The following is a 15131-nucleotide window of genomic DNA, read 5'->3' as shown; positions in this document are numbered from 1 at the left end:
TTGATATTGTCATGAATAGAAATGCGAGTGATCCGATTCATTCTGTCGTTAAACCGATAACAGTGCCAAACAGATGGTCCATATACTAGTCATTCGCACCAAATACATTTGTAGTTAACAAAACACCGGAGAGTTAGATTCTATGGATTCAAACTGCTCCACGGATGATTGGGTCACACTGACTGGCCCTTATGCAGTTTATAGTCATAAAACATCCGTCAAAGGACACCGCCATACTGAAATGTCATCACTTGTTAATAGTAGACAGACTGACAGCGGGCGATCCAGTCCTTGTCTATTAGAGTCTGTACAGACATTGGGAAGAAACTAGATCATCACAGAGAGAGAAGACAACAACGCTGACAAACATGAATCTACAGGACAGCTTCCGAAATATAAGTCGTGTTTTCGTAAACATACGACAAATACAAGTTCACACCATGCTTTGTTGAGATGTTTTATAATCATTTACAGATGAGAAAAGCAGCTTCAAATTTGTACGGTCAAATAGTCCAAAGGTACGACATCAAGGTTAATAAAATTTTGTTAAGAACTTGTATGGGTACTTTTATCATATTGGTTGATTCCAGGTATTGCATTAAGATTTTTTCAAATGAGTCCTTACTGAACTGGGAGTTAGCATTGTTTAAACTCAATTATTGAAAAACATACAATGGAAATATTGATCCTATTATATTAGACCCTGTCAGAAATAAGGTGAGTAATAAGTTTAGACACACTTGCAGCAGAATGTGTAGAAACAGATTTCACCGGATTCTAGAGACCACGAAATATTCACAGTTAAAAGGCCCAAGATATCGATTATAACGTAACGTTGCAGTTCCGGCGGAAACATGATGTAAGCGGATTACTCAGTAACAAGGGGATTTATGTCGAAAAGACACATTCGGCACAACAGGCAGTATCTATGTAATACTTAAGTCCATAAATATCTCAATCAATTGAATAAGGCTACCATTGCATAGATGTGGACAGAGAAGTGGACGACTGTTGTAAGGTATGGAAATATTTATCGACTAATTACGCCTTGATTATATCCAGCAAGGAGACATCAATGAGAAAACTGCTGAGCATTCTTGCTTGAGTGCGCTGTGTTCCGCAATGTAGGAAATGGACCATACGATACTCAATACGACCATCATGCATCATAGATACGTTTGATGTAGCGCTTTGATTACGAGACAATAGAGATGAATGATGTTGATGAATATAACTATAATAAATGTGATACGACATGTTCCATTTCCAAACCTTAGTCATTGGTATTCAACGTTGTTTACTCAAGTAGCACACGTACATCATTGCATTACCTTGCGAACAAATTCAAATCATTTATTGATTGTGTATAGCTACACCCTATGTAATCTAAAAATGTCCTCAAAGCAATCAGTCAGAAGTTAGGCTGTATACGATTAGAAACCATTTCCCATATTTCACAGGTAGTGATACTGCATGCAATTTCTGTAAAGACCTGCGTGAAAGGATCCTTTGTCCTGACGGTGGAAAAACTCTCGTTCACCAGTTTTGACCACAATAGACATGTTTCACAGCCCACGGAACTAAAACATTTACTACCATCCAGAACTGACATATTTCACAGCCCCAGGGCAATTAAACATTCACTACCATCCAGAACTGTCATGTTTCACAGCCCACGAAACTTAAACATTTACTACCACCCAGAACTGACATATTTCACAGCCCCAGGGCAATTAAACATTCACTACCATCCAGAACTGTCATGTTTCACAGCCCACGAAACTTAAACATTTACTACCATCCAGAACTGACATATTTCACAGCCCCAGGGCAATTAAACATGCACTACCATCCAGAACTGTCAACAGCCCACGAAACTAGAACATGTTTCACAGCCCACGCACTACCATCCAGAACTACAGCCCACGCCCACGAAACTTAAACATTTACTACCACCCAGAACTGACATATTTCACAGCCCCAGGGCAATTAAACATGCACTACCATCCAGAACTGTCATGTTTCACAGCCCCAGGGCAATTAAACATGCACTACCACCCAGAACTGACATATTTCACAGCCCCAGGGCAATTAAACATGCACTACCATCCAGAACTGTCATGTTTCACAGCCCCAGGGCAATTAAACATGCACTACCATCCAGAACTGTCATGTTTCACAGCCCCAGGGCAATTAAACATGCACTACCATCCAGAACTGTCATGTTTCACAGCCCCAGGGCAATTAAACATGCACTACCACCCAGAACTGACATATTTCACAGCCCCAGGGCAATTAAACATGCACTACCATCCAGAACTGGCATGTTGCATTCCTAGAGAAGTGTCTTTTAGGCCTACCTGCCGGAAGTGGCATACTGCCCTATCACCTGATAGTTGTCCTGTCCTATGGGAAACAAGTGTTGTCCTTTCCTTTTGATCTCGCATGACCCAGAACCTACCTGGCGAATGCTAAATTGAAGTCAATGTACTGGATCTCGGCAAAATGTTCATGACGAATGACTGGGATATAACCCGTCTCCAATACTGCCGTCATCTGGAGTCAATAATTGATGAGACAAACTTTCCACAAAGTTCCTCGATGATTATCGAAAGGTAATAATTCCTGTATATAGAATCACCCGTTTCTGTACTCAAGATTCACATGAATTTTGAAGGCTTGTAGTATTGACCTGCAATGACTTGAAAGACTTCAGTTTCGGAGGGTTGTGACACTGTTGTATATTGATCTATAGTCAAATCGATTGAGTGTCAAAATTCCGATGTATCCCCACTCCTTAATGTAGCCCTAATCGATACAAATTTGTCGGACAATAAATAGGAGGATTACCCTTTACCAAGAGGCTAATACTTTTAGTGTGCCGTATACAAAGCTCTCGGTATCTACACGATATTTTATTAGCCCTCAAAATACGATGTAATATGTCAAGATGGTTCTTCCTGTACCAACATAACCATCTCCCTGAGGCATTTGTTACATTGACTTTTATTCTTTCAAATATGATGTAGCTATGAAATATTTGAGTTAAAACGGTGTCCGAGATAGGATTCCGTGTATAGAACACAAAGCTCCAGTGTGACGATGAATAAGCCGTTGATATTACGTAATGTAGGTTTTGTGGCCTTTAGAAGCCTGTACAGTTCTGTTCGGGAGTATTTGTTGTTATAAACAAATTATTCCTTCCTCAGCAAAATCACAACAAAAGGCATGACATCTGTCAGGTGCAAACTAGATAAACCAGCTTACAACTGAACCCTGCCAATATGTGATTTACATACTGCTCAATCCGTATTGGTGCGCTGCAGGTATAACAAGACACAGTGAGGTACCAAGTTAATTACAAACCCGTTTCTACATCCGATTTCAATATTTGTGTTATACTATTACAATGTTGGATAATTCGGGAAGTGCTTAGGAATAAAAGTCATTTTTTTTATTTGCCGTTATCTCTAATGTATTTTGAGGCATGTCTGTCCGATCTTATCGATATCTTCATTCTACGACATTACATATCTAGACGTACATTATATCAGTTGTTGACACAATAATAGAATACATTGACGTCATCAATATCATCACTAGAAAATGGCATATATATTATTTAAACATGTATACCTATTCTCTTTTCAACCAAGTGTTGATTTTGTAAAAAAAAATCATTTCACATGAACGAATCATTTTTTTTTTAAAAAGTTGACAGAAATATGTAAAAATGGCCTGACCCGATAGCGGTAAACAACAACGATATGACATGATGTGAAATTGTGCCATTATAGTAGATTTAAGGTAATGTGTTTGCGATCAAGTTAGAGTTTCAGACACCACCTCCCGAGTGAACTTCGTGCGTGTTGTTGAATACTGAATAGTGCTCCAGGAGAGCCCAATATATATAAGGCCTACACTTAATACTCTAATTGTCTGGTAAAATCCTCACAAGGCTGATATTTAAAACTTAAACAGTTCAGTGGTTTGTATAAAGCATTACCTGATGTCATAATGGATAACATTGCTTAATCGAGCACTTCAGAAAGTAGAAAGACTTCAATAGGGTTTTGTAAGGTTTTGCGGGGATTCCTTAAGGGTAGAATGTATGTGTCTTTGTATAAAATATATCAGAATCATTGATTATGATCGCCACTTAAATGATTGAAGACAGGAAAGTGAATACTAGTGTTCCACGAAAAATGACATTCAGATCGCGTTCTTCTACTATACCTCTACAGAACACCTGCTATCTGTATATCACTACAGGACACGCACTGCTGTCTTAAGTCTCTACGGGACATTCACTGCTATCTGCAATTTTCTACAAGGCATTGAAACTCAATCTGTGAGTCTCTACAAATCAAAACGCCCTATTTGTCAGTCTCTTAACGACAAAGTAACCCTATTTGTCAGTCTCTTTACGACAAAGTAACCCTATTTGTCAGTCATTTAACGACAAAGTAACCCTATTTGTGAGTCATTTAACGACAAAGTAACCCTATTTGTGAGTCATATAACGACAAAGTAACCCTATTTATGAGTCATTTAACGACAAAGTAACCCTATTTGGCAGTCACTTAACGACAAAGTAACCCTATTTGTCAGTCATTTAACGACAAAGTAACCCTATTTGTCAGTCATTTAACGACAAAGTAACCCTATTTGTGAGTCATTTAACGACAAAGTAACCCTATTTGTGAGTCATATAACGACAAAGTAACCCTATTTATGAGTCATTTAACGACAAAGTAACCCTATTTGGCAGTCACTTAACGACAAAGTAACCCTATTTGTCAGTCATTTAACGACAAAGTAACCCTATTTGTCAGTCACTTAACGACAAAGTAAACCTGTATGTAAGTCTTTATATGACAAAGTAGCCATAACTAAAAGTCTCTACATGACACGTACTGTCATCTGTATGTCTCTATATGACACGCCCTGTTGTCGCCGAGTCTCTATAAGACAAGCAATGATGTCTCTGAAGCTATACATGACAAGCACTGCTGTCTCTAAGTTTCTACATGACAAGCCTTGCCATTTTTAAATCTTTACGTGACACGCTCTGCTATCTTTAAATTTCTACAAGAAAAGCACCGCTATCTATAGGTTACACACTTACGTAAGATTTCTGTGGTGGATTCTGACAACTACACTCGTTTATCACTAACTGTGTGACGTGCATTTGACGCGCTGCCATAACTGCACTCGCACTGACGTAAAGGCCACGACCCTGTATACTTGTCGCTAAGTATGTACAGTGGTTCCGACAGGTCTAGAAACTATTAGTTTACCATAGGTAGTGTAAGTCCTAGTCAGACCATTTCATTCTGACATTTCCATTTGTACCTCTTATCAATAGCGTTAGATTTTCGACAGAAATTTTTTTTTTTGCTTTCATGGCAAGTCAGAATATGCCGGAATGTTACTATAAATACACATTCTTAATTAAAATTCTAATTGAATGGGAAACTCTCAAACGCATTTTGTGTTAAAACATCGCCATGTGACTGCTGAACTTAATCTGAACCTCTATCTTATTTCTATTTTACTTGTCGACGTGATGTCGAGCGAAAATGGACAGCCATTTATGATGTCAAGTCTATCGAATGATCAACAAATAAAACGGCCGTATACAAACAGAAATCGGTATGTCATTTAAAATATCTTTCGCAGATCAATTTGGATGCCTGTCAATAAACGAACACACATTGTTATTAGAGGGGATTTGCGTTACGCAACCCTACTCTTCTTTCCTATCAAACCGCTGTAGGCAAGCCCAATCAAACCTGGACGGTGCATGGAGATACAAAACCGTCCTATTATCGCGTGCTGTTATGTCTGATTCCCAAATCTGTCTACAGAGATAGGACAACTTATCAAATTGTGCACACGATTAATATTCATAACATGACTATGCTGATTCTTGCAGCCTGGCAAAGGTCTTCATCTAACTCTGAACAGGTCAACAATGTGATACCTTTTAAATCATTACGTATGGTATACCAAATTGATGAATCATGTTTAACCATTTTGTAGCTGTGTGTGTTCGGTTAATATGAAAACTAATCAAAAATGGTGTATGTACATATTTACATTGCGTGAAACGAGATGAAATCAATATTGTAATGTGTAGATAGAATCTTCTCACCTGTCACAGTGTAACCTTACGTCTCACTCCAGTGAGTTAATTGTGTGCTGTGAAACCAAAGTTAACCAGTGCAGAAACCAACTCCACGCCTACAAAATCGACTTTCCCGGGGTGCAGAAACCAACTCCACGCCTACAAACTCGACTTTCCCGGGTGCAAATTCAACTCCACGCCTACAAACTCGACTTTCCCGGGGTGCAGAAACCAACTCCACGCCTACAAACCCAACTTTCCCGGGGTGCAAAACTCGACTTTCCTGATGGGCAGAAACCAACTCCACGCCTACAAACTCGACTTTCCCGGGATGCAGAAACCAACTTCACGCCTACAAACTCGACTTTCTCAGGGTGAAGAAATCAACCCCACACATACAAACTCGACTTTCCCGGGGTGCAGAAACCAACTCCACGCCTACAAACTCGACTTTCCCGGGGTGCAGAAACCAACTCCACGCTTACAAACTCGACTTTCTCGGGATGCAGAAACCAACTCCACGCCTACAAACTCGACTTTCCCGGAGTGCAGAAACCAACTCCACGCCTACAAACTCGACTTTCCCAGGGGTGTAGAAACCAACTCCACTTCTACAAATTCGACTTTCTCAGGGTGAAGACATCAACCCCACACATAAAAGCTCAACTTTCCCGGGGTGTAGGTCCTTCATTATGAATAAAATAGCTATTGACGTTCATTATGTAGTGAAATGATATAGTAACAGGGATTGATGTGTTCGATGCCGCTGTATATTCGGAGGAGGCGACTAAATAGGGTTATTTACGATGCTGAACGCTAATGTCGCCGTGTTGACATTTTCAGAGACACTGTAGAGGTGAAGTCACTGATCTTCTGCTCCAATATCCAATGTGTTACAGTGTTTCTTTGTGATATCCTCGTTAGTTCTACAGCAACAACCACAAGACGGACCTGTGTCACATTCCTGAGTTTGATATCAAATAAAATCTACTAGGACTCGGATGTGTGTTTGTTAATATAATCTCCAAGTTGCTGACTTGGAGACGAGAAGACCGGTCACTTTTTACAAACGATTTAAATGTGCCACGTCCAGTAGTAAGGGACTTATCAAATACCACTCTGATACCGTCATTCCACGTCTTAGTGTAGGCTAAATAAGGTGTTCCCAAACAGATAACATGATCCTACTAACTGTACATACCGAGTACGGGACTCCCAAGGCCCCGTAAAAACACGAAATAAGCAGATATTTAGGTCGTCAATAGGACTCGCCAATTAGAACTATTTGTATACTAGTAGATTGGATTGTCTTCCCTTATTACATGTATCATCAATAACCTTGCAAATCTGCTTTTTAAGCCAGCACCAATCTCCGTGAAATTTCGTCTATTTCCGTCTGTTATGAAATGATACCAGGTAACAGTCTGTAAGACTACGGTTATCTCGGTAAGTTAATGAAGCCATATCCCAACAATCGTGGAATAATCCGCCATTTCTCAAGGAAACCTTGGTAGCTCTTGTCAGGGATAAGAAACCCTTAAGGTGACAAGCTGTGCCACTCTAACGTAAGTGACATATGGTGTAGTACAGTTTGCGAATACTTGAGGTTTGGGCCGGACAGAAGTGGTTCACAGACTATCGATGTTTACAAAAGAATCTACAGGAAAGTCAGCAAAGATGTCACGACCCCTCCTACCTCTCAAACGGCATTTTCATGAAATTCAAACTTTTACAGAAATTTTAGTAATTTCAACAGTTTCTCCACAGGTTTCGAGACATTGGAACACTTGGTCAATCAATAAGCGATTATTGATTTGAGAAACGCATTTTTCCTGAATCAACTTGTCTGTGGACAGTACCATTTTAGACACAAGGTTATTGTAAGGCCGATCTTCAGGCTGCTAGACCCATACAAACATTGATATGGTTAGGGATTAGGGCACCCGACCTGTGTCTCTGAAATGCGTCAACACCCCGACTTCACAAAAGTCGTTAATATTTACCCAGACTTAATTCCATATCATTCTTTTTTTGCCTAATGCACTATTTTGTGGTTGATTCTTTGAGAGTTTAATACACAAATAGACAAATTGTTAAAATTTCAATGATTGTGACGAAGTTAGTGTTGTGTGCCTGCTGGGGAGTCGTGGAGTAGTGCAGAGGGAATGACATTGTAAACACCTAACAATGGGTAAAATCAACTCCGCCTGCTGTTAAATGTACACATACGAGAAAAGTGGATGTATATAGTCGAGTAGACAGCTAATTACAGGTAAAATACAGGTAAACTATATCTAGGTGGGACTAATAATTTCTGTCAACAAAATATTAATTTCTTAGATAAATCTCACTGAGAGAAAAATTCAAAACGATGACAGTTAAACTTCTATAATTTATTCAAATATATGTGGTTGGAACGTATTGTTGTTGAAAGGCCTGTAGCTTAAATCGGGATCTTCATGTTTAGAATTTAAATGTCTTATTCAAAAGCCGTTAAGAACTAATCTTCTCTATAAATACACTGGGTTATTCAACGTAACGACTGGTTTAATTCGAGTGCGACAGATGAACAGCTAGATGGACTGTTCGAAACTATGTGATTTTTTTATATATCATGGCCAGACGTTAAAAAAGTTCGGTATCGTCACAGCTAAACAATGGATGTTTAGATCTGATTTTCATACATATATCGATATTGGTGACCTTGTATATCATACAACAGACCAAACAAGACATATGATCAATACTGACAACGTCCTGTATGTCTTGCATAAGATACCTTATGTTATACGCAAACTTGTCTATTATGTGCCGGAAATGGAAATCGCTCAGAGAGGCTCCATGTCGTTATGAAGGGATGTATGACGAGAAACAAATTATGTCCAGTACGATATACACCTTGATATTCCATGTAGAAGACTGAGAACTAGATACATTGATAGAGCATTGTAAATTTCCATTATTGATTGTATGAAATCATTAACATATACTTTGATATTAAAATAGACGTCGTTGTGTGCTGATCGAGTTACCAGCTTACCCTACCCATGTCTTTTGTATAGTGTCGCATTAAATACACAAAATAGCATTGAATTTCCGATATGTCATAAATTCTTCGTATGATTGAAGTATTTAATACCAATCCAATTATGAAACTTAATCCAATATATTCGGTACTACACACGTATTTAAAAGGCGCGTTTTGTCTACAGTAATTCAAAGATATCAGCTGCTATTGATTTTACCAGGCGTATACTCGGATCATACGTTCAAACCGGATACGGTACGTGTTACACAACTTTATGAATACCGGGAGACGGTACACTACGTAAGGGTATTCACAGCATTCTGGTATCGTATCTAACGGAGTCGGTAAAATAGTACATTATTAGATAGTGTTCACAGCTCTTAATGAAGGGTACGATATTACATAGTGTTCATGATGATATTGTGAGTACCCATTTTTGTTACACTATTAAAGAGTGTTCATTAAATTCGGATATTGTGAATACTGTTTTTGATACGCTATGAAAGAATTTTCACTAAATTCGGATATTGTGAATACCGTTTTCGTTACGCTATTAAGGAATGTTCAAGAAATCCTGATATTGTGAATATCGGTTTTCGTACGCTATAAAGAATGTTCAAGAAATTCGAATACCGGTTATGGTACATTAATAGGGATGCCAAATACAATCGGGTATTGTGAATATCAGATTTGGTACACTGTCTTCATATGCTCACGATATTCTGTCATCGTAATGATCAGATTCGGTAACACAAATTAACGTACATACCGAGGAGACTAACGTCAAATTCTAAGGCAGATTCACTAGCCCCGCAATTTTATCAATATCACATGTAATGATGTATTGTTGACTGAAGTTTAAATAGCATATACCTAACGTTAGCCAGTTATACCCCTCAGATGCCAGTTGTTCGTTCACGCGTACGATTTGCAGCAGGTTCCGGTATTTACAATATGTCCACGTTGTCACAATTTCCTGTGTAAAAGGGATACTTAAACAAGTACCGTTAGTCAATATTATCCGATAGATTGGTCGTTCACCCATACAGTTTGATAGTAATAACTAATGGAAGCTGCGTGTCATTCAAATGGATTTCTTCTTCACAAACATATACCGTGTATTGTACTAAACAAATTAACATATCTATTGCTCGTGGTCGTTTGTTTGTTAAACGAGGCGGACTGAAGCTAGAACCGATATGGGGTGTCTTCTAGTCAATAGCTGGCTGCCTGTGATATAGGCACAACAACGATCGCCAATCATAATGGTACGGTTTAAATACAGAGGTTAGGTGTCAGAATAGCGTATAGGATAGTCTTATTACGACATCTAGAGTTCAAAGTATTGGTATATAAAGTCAAACATCTTTGTAACCGAACCACCGTGTCCAAATGGTTCGGGCAGGTTTCACGCACCGTGTTTTTAAGTATTGTTTTTAATGGCATAAAAGATAAATAAGACACATTCATCAAAATTGGTAAAACATTCCCTTGACAACGCGTACATGTTCGTTATCCTGATAATGCAAATGATCGCATGACCTGGTGATGTCTCTAGTACAACGACGGCACGGAAGTGATTACAAATTTGACTGTTATAATTTGTACACGAAGATTACAATGCAAAAGATGAACTTTTGGATAGTAAAAATGAAATTGTTAGAAATATATTGTAACATGAATTATGAGAATAAATATCGATAGAAATGAGAGCTACGCATGGTAAATTACCAAAACTAAAGAGTAGACAACATAAGTAATTCATACATCGATTGCTATCGTGTCACTGTGGCATCAACATCTCACATAAAAGGAAGGTAACTTCACTACAATAGCCATTATTCAGTTGAAATTAATATTTGTAATGATAAATTATTTGTCGGCTAGATATTTCATGGGACATGAATAAGATATCGATATGTTGTATTTCCGGGGAGATACACAAGGTGACCATCTGGAACGGGCTGATCGTTTCACGCCTGACGGACCAGGATACCTTGTACACCCCTTTTCGTGAATATATTAATCCATGGATAGGATATACACGTGTACTTTAAGTAGTACATAAATTGTAAGTACTTACTTCTACATAGATTAAAATAATGGGCTAATCATTTACTAAATAGTATTTAACTGTCAACCCCAGGTCTCTAAAAAGCTGGGTATACATGTACAGACTGTACAAGGTGCGAGGCACGTCCTCATATACCCGATCACTAACGAGAAACGTCCTTATACACTAACGTTTTTCTTAAGTCAGTTACATCAGATGAATCAGAAGTATTTTCCCCGTTTGGCCTCGACAGATGGTTTTTATTTTAGACGTAAAATACTGAAGGTTCGTGTAAACAGAGGGAGAAATGACTCGTTACAAGTATTGTTACTCTTAGATGTAATGGAAACCGTTACATATGTCTCCAACTTACCCCACATCCACAATGAATGCTTATATCACCTGCTATTGTATTCATAGTATTATTACACACCTTCATACAAAACCTTAAAGAAAAAGATAAAAGTTGATTTTTGACCGATCTGATCGTTTAATTCTAATCAGAAAAGCTAGAATTTCACGGGATTTTCACAAGGAACCAGACACTTTAGTATGAAATGCTGAGTGCCCGTGACTGAGTATTATAACACAGAACAAAGACAGAATTACTCGGACTACACTTAATCAAGTTACTTTGTCCTGTTGGAGGTGAGCTATGATACACATCGCAGGCATTATTAATTAACAAAATCTACACCTTTAACGAGGGAAACACCGGACCGCACAAATAACATAACCGTTATCAATTGGATAGACAATTCAATGTCGGTATAAACATGTACATATCCCGATGATCTCTTTGATAACAGGAACTTTAAAACGAATCTCAGTTCGGTTCTTTAAAACACACATGTTCAATAATTTTAAAAACTTATCATAAATATACCAATAATGCAGATGACAAACATTGCATAAACATCACAGTTAAATAAACGTATTTACACAAATCTTGTAATTTTAAAACGTCGACCTATCTTTTTCTGGCTTGACAGGATACACCTAATTCCAATGAACTGTGAAAAACTAACCATGGCACATTTACCGATCCAACTTCAATTATAAAGGCATACGTATTGCTAACACTGTAACAAAAATATATATCTGAAATATTAACTGGTTATATTTACAAAGTAATATGAGAGAAAAATTTACAGAAATGAATTTCTTACCTGGTTTTGTAGATGTGTAATTTGCCCTGTTTGTCAGGTGTTAGCGACACAACGGTAGCTATAGAGGGCTGATCAACGTAAGGTCTAATTCACGGAGACGCTCGAACAGCATGGCGACGGGTAACCAAGGACGCTAAGGCCGCGGACTTAGTCAATAGTCGACTGATTAATAGGCCCTATTGGAACAATATACACTGGTCCACGATTAGTATGTTAATCTCACAGGACGAATTTGGTGTGTGTCGGAATCGAATGTGTGTTTAAAACTATTGCACCCATTCAATATGCAAATACTTGAGTGTATAAAACTACGTGAACTGAAATTGATTTTAGATATATACATGCTCTGGCAGGAGAATGCTTAAACACTTAAGTTGGACCATCCGTTAATTTTATCCGTATTATATTCGATCGCGTAACACGTTATCTGGCATACTTAAACACAATCTTAAGTTGCTAACGAAGAAAGTATGCACTTCACAGTGGACGTTAAAAAAAACAACACCAGTGATGTTCAATATGTTCAGTCAACTTATCCGACTGTACAAGTTCACACCTAGGGAATTCTGTGTTCTTGACATTACCACACTGGATGAAACTTCTCTTTTAAAAGTCTGACAATTTTATGGGGGACACCCATTACCTAGAGCTGACTGCCGGTTTTATTACAGTATTGTAAATTAAGAGAAGATTAATGGACATGTCGCGTGGTGACTTTAATTGGGACATTGAAGTTATGGTAGTGTAAACGGTTTACTTTGGGATATAGACACAATGCTATTATATCGGGGGAGCTTATATGAATAATCTCATTTCCAGGTAGTAAAATTTTAAACGTCTTCCTCAAACGAGGGTAGCTACCAGCAGGCCAGTTTTACTGGGCTTAATATGGAGGTTTTCTTAAAAGATTCTGCAAATATGACACCTCTAACTAACTTTTAATGTTTTTATTGTAATGAACAGGAACATTTAACCTTTGCGTGCAATGTTTAATTTCAGGCTAGGTCTGTGGATCTTCGGGCATCAAAATGGAAGCAGTGTAGGTAATCAGTGGTCTGAATGCATGAAAGCCCGGATGTATTCTCTAATATATAATGATGACCATGTACGTGTCTTTTTGGCGTGATGTCGTGTTTACTCCTAGTATTCTTAAATGTTTCTTGACATTGTTAAAAGAGGAGACATGATGATTTTTTCTAACCTTGAATTTACTTTCTTTGGCGTCGAGCTAACGCACGAAATAATGTGACTGTTTACTGGCATGGAATTCAACGGTGGTTACAGAATACAAAACTCACACGGAACGATATAGCACAGAAGGTATATATTTTGCCTACCACAATTATATAACACATTTTTATACAGTGTGTACATTATTTATTACTGTCATCTGATACGCTATACAAGTCATAAATGGATTTCAGCTACCCTGGTATGTATCATATGAATTGGAATCTGTTTAACAAGCACGTGGACCATCTGCTTGTTTATTCCTATCTAATTAATTTTGAAAGGAATGATGGTGATTACATTTCAAGATCTTGTGTCGGATATTAGATTTAGTAACCCTGAAGTAAACACGACTGAGCTTATTGTCACGAAGTTTTTATTGTCGAACGAAATGTAACAATGTGTGGCATTTGTGTGACATGTAAACAGTATTTTGTTGGTTGCAAACACATCCACGTGTGAAAAGGTACACATAAAGTGTTTACGTATCATATTACGTAGCTAATCAATCTCTGGGCAAACAAAATGGCGACCACTTTCACCTTCCTTACCAAATCGGCTAACTCTAGCGAATTCCAGAATCTAATTCAGTTTCTGACTAAATATTTTACGGCTTAAAGGATATCACTCGTGTATACAATCACTAACACACCAAAGTTGTATTTTACTACTATATTTGTCTTTTAAATGAACAGTTACATGAATGCCCTATACAATTCGCATGTTCTTGGTGAGTTAACTTTATTTATTTAATTTCATAATTAACTTTTGGCCAAACGACCTGTCAGTAAAATATATGCACACACACACCCACACACGCACGCACGCACGCACGCACGCACGCAAGGAACAATGTATATGACGAATACAAGAAACAAGCCAAAGAAATGAAGAATTGAGTAAGAAATCAATGAACTTATTTGATTTAAAAATAGCTTAACTTTGTTGACATAATACTTTGGTATTTTTCACACAAAGCCGTTTCATAAATTTAAACATATACGGTTGGACCAAAGTTCAGAAGGACATAAAAAAAAGTATAATAAAATGTTACAACGGCCCAAATTACATCATGTTCACTCATAAATTAGAGGAAATGTACTGGTTAAACGTATACGGGAGAGTTACCTCCCCTGATGATACCATGTACAGACATGGTCTGTAACGATTAGAACAAATGATAAACTCTGGTTTGACGAAACAAACAACTGAAATTATTTAAATCTTACCATTTACTCCAAAATATAACAAATTTTCGGAAACGATTAGCAAATTACGATATCTTTAGGCGGAAAGCTTTTAAATTATCTCACTAATTATAGTGAAAAAAGTAGGTAGTTTTATTGGACGGTACTAAAACTTATAATGTCGTCAACCTACAAGATTTTATACTTGGTCTTTATCTTAGTCTCTTTAAAATGTCTGATAATCTACACAGCCTCTGTAAACTATTTGTAGATAACACGGCTCTATCGCTATCTGATCCATTTTCCTACATCATCGAAATTACATTGTATCAAT

Source organism: Ylistrum balloti, unplaced genomic scaffold (genome assembly GCF_031769215.1).
Source record: "Ylistrum balloti isolate Yb309-2 unplaced genomic scaffold, AGI_CSIRO_Ybal_v1 Utg369852, whole genome shotgun sequence".
Lineage (NCBI taxonomy): Eukaryota > Metazoa > Mollusca > Bivalvia > Pectinida > Pectinidae > Ylistrum > Ylistrum balloti.
This window is presented reverse-complemented; position numbering follows the sequence as displayed.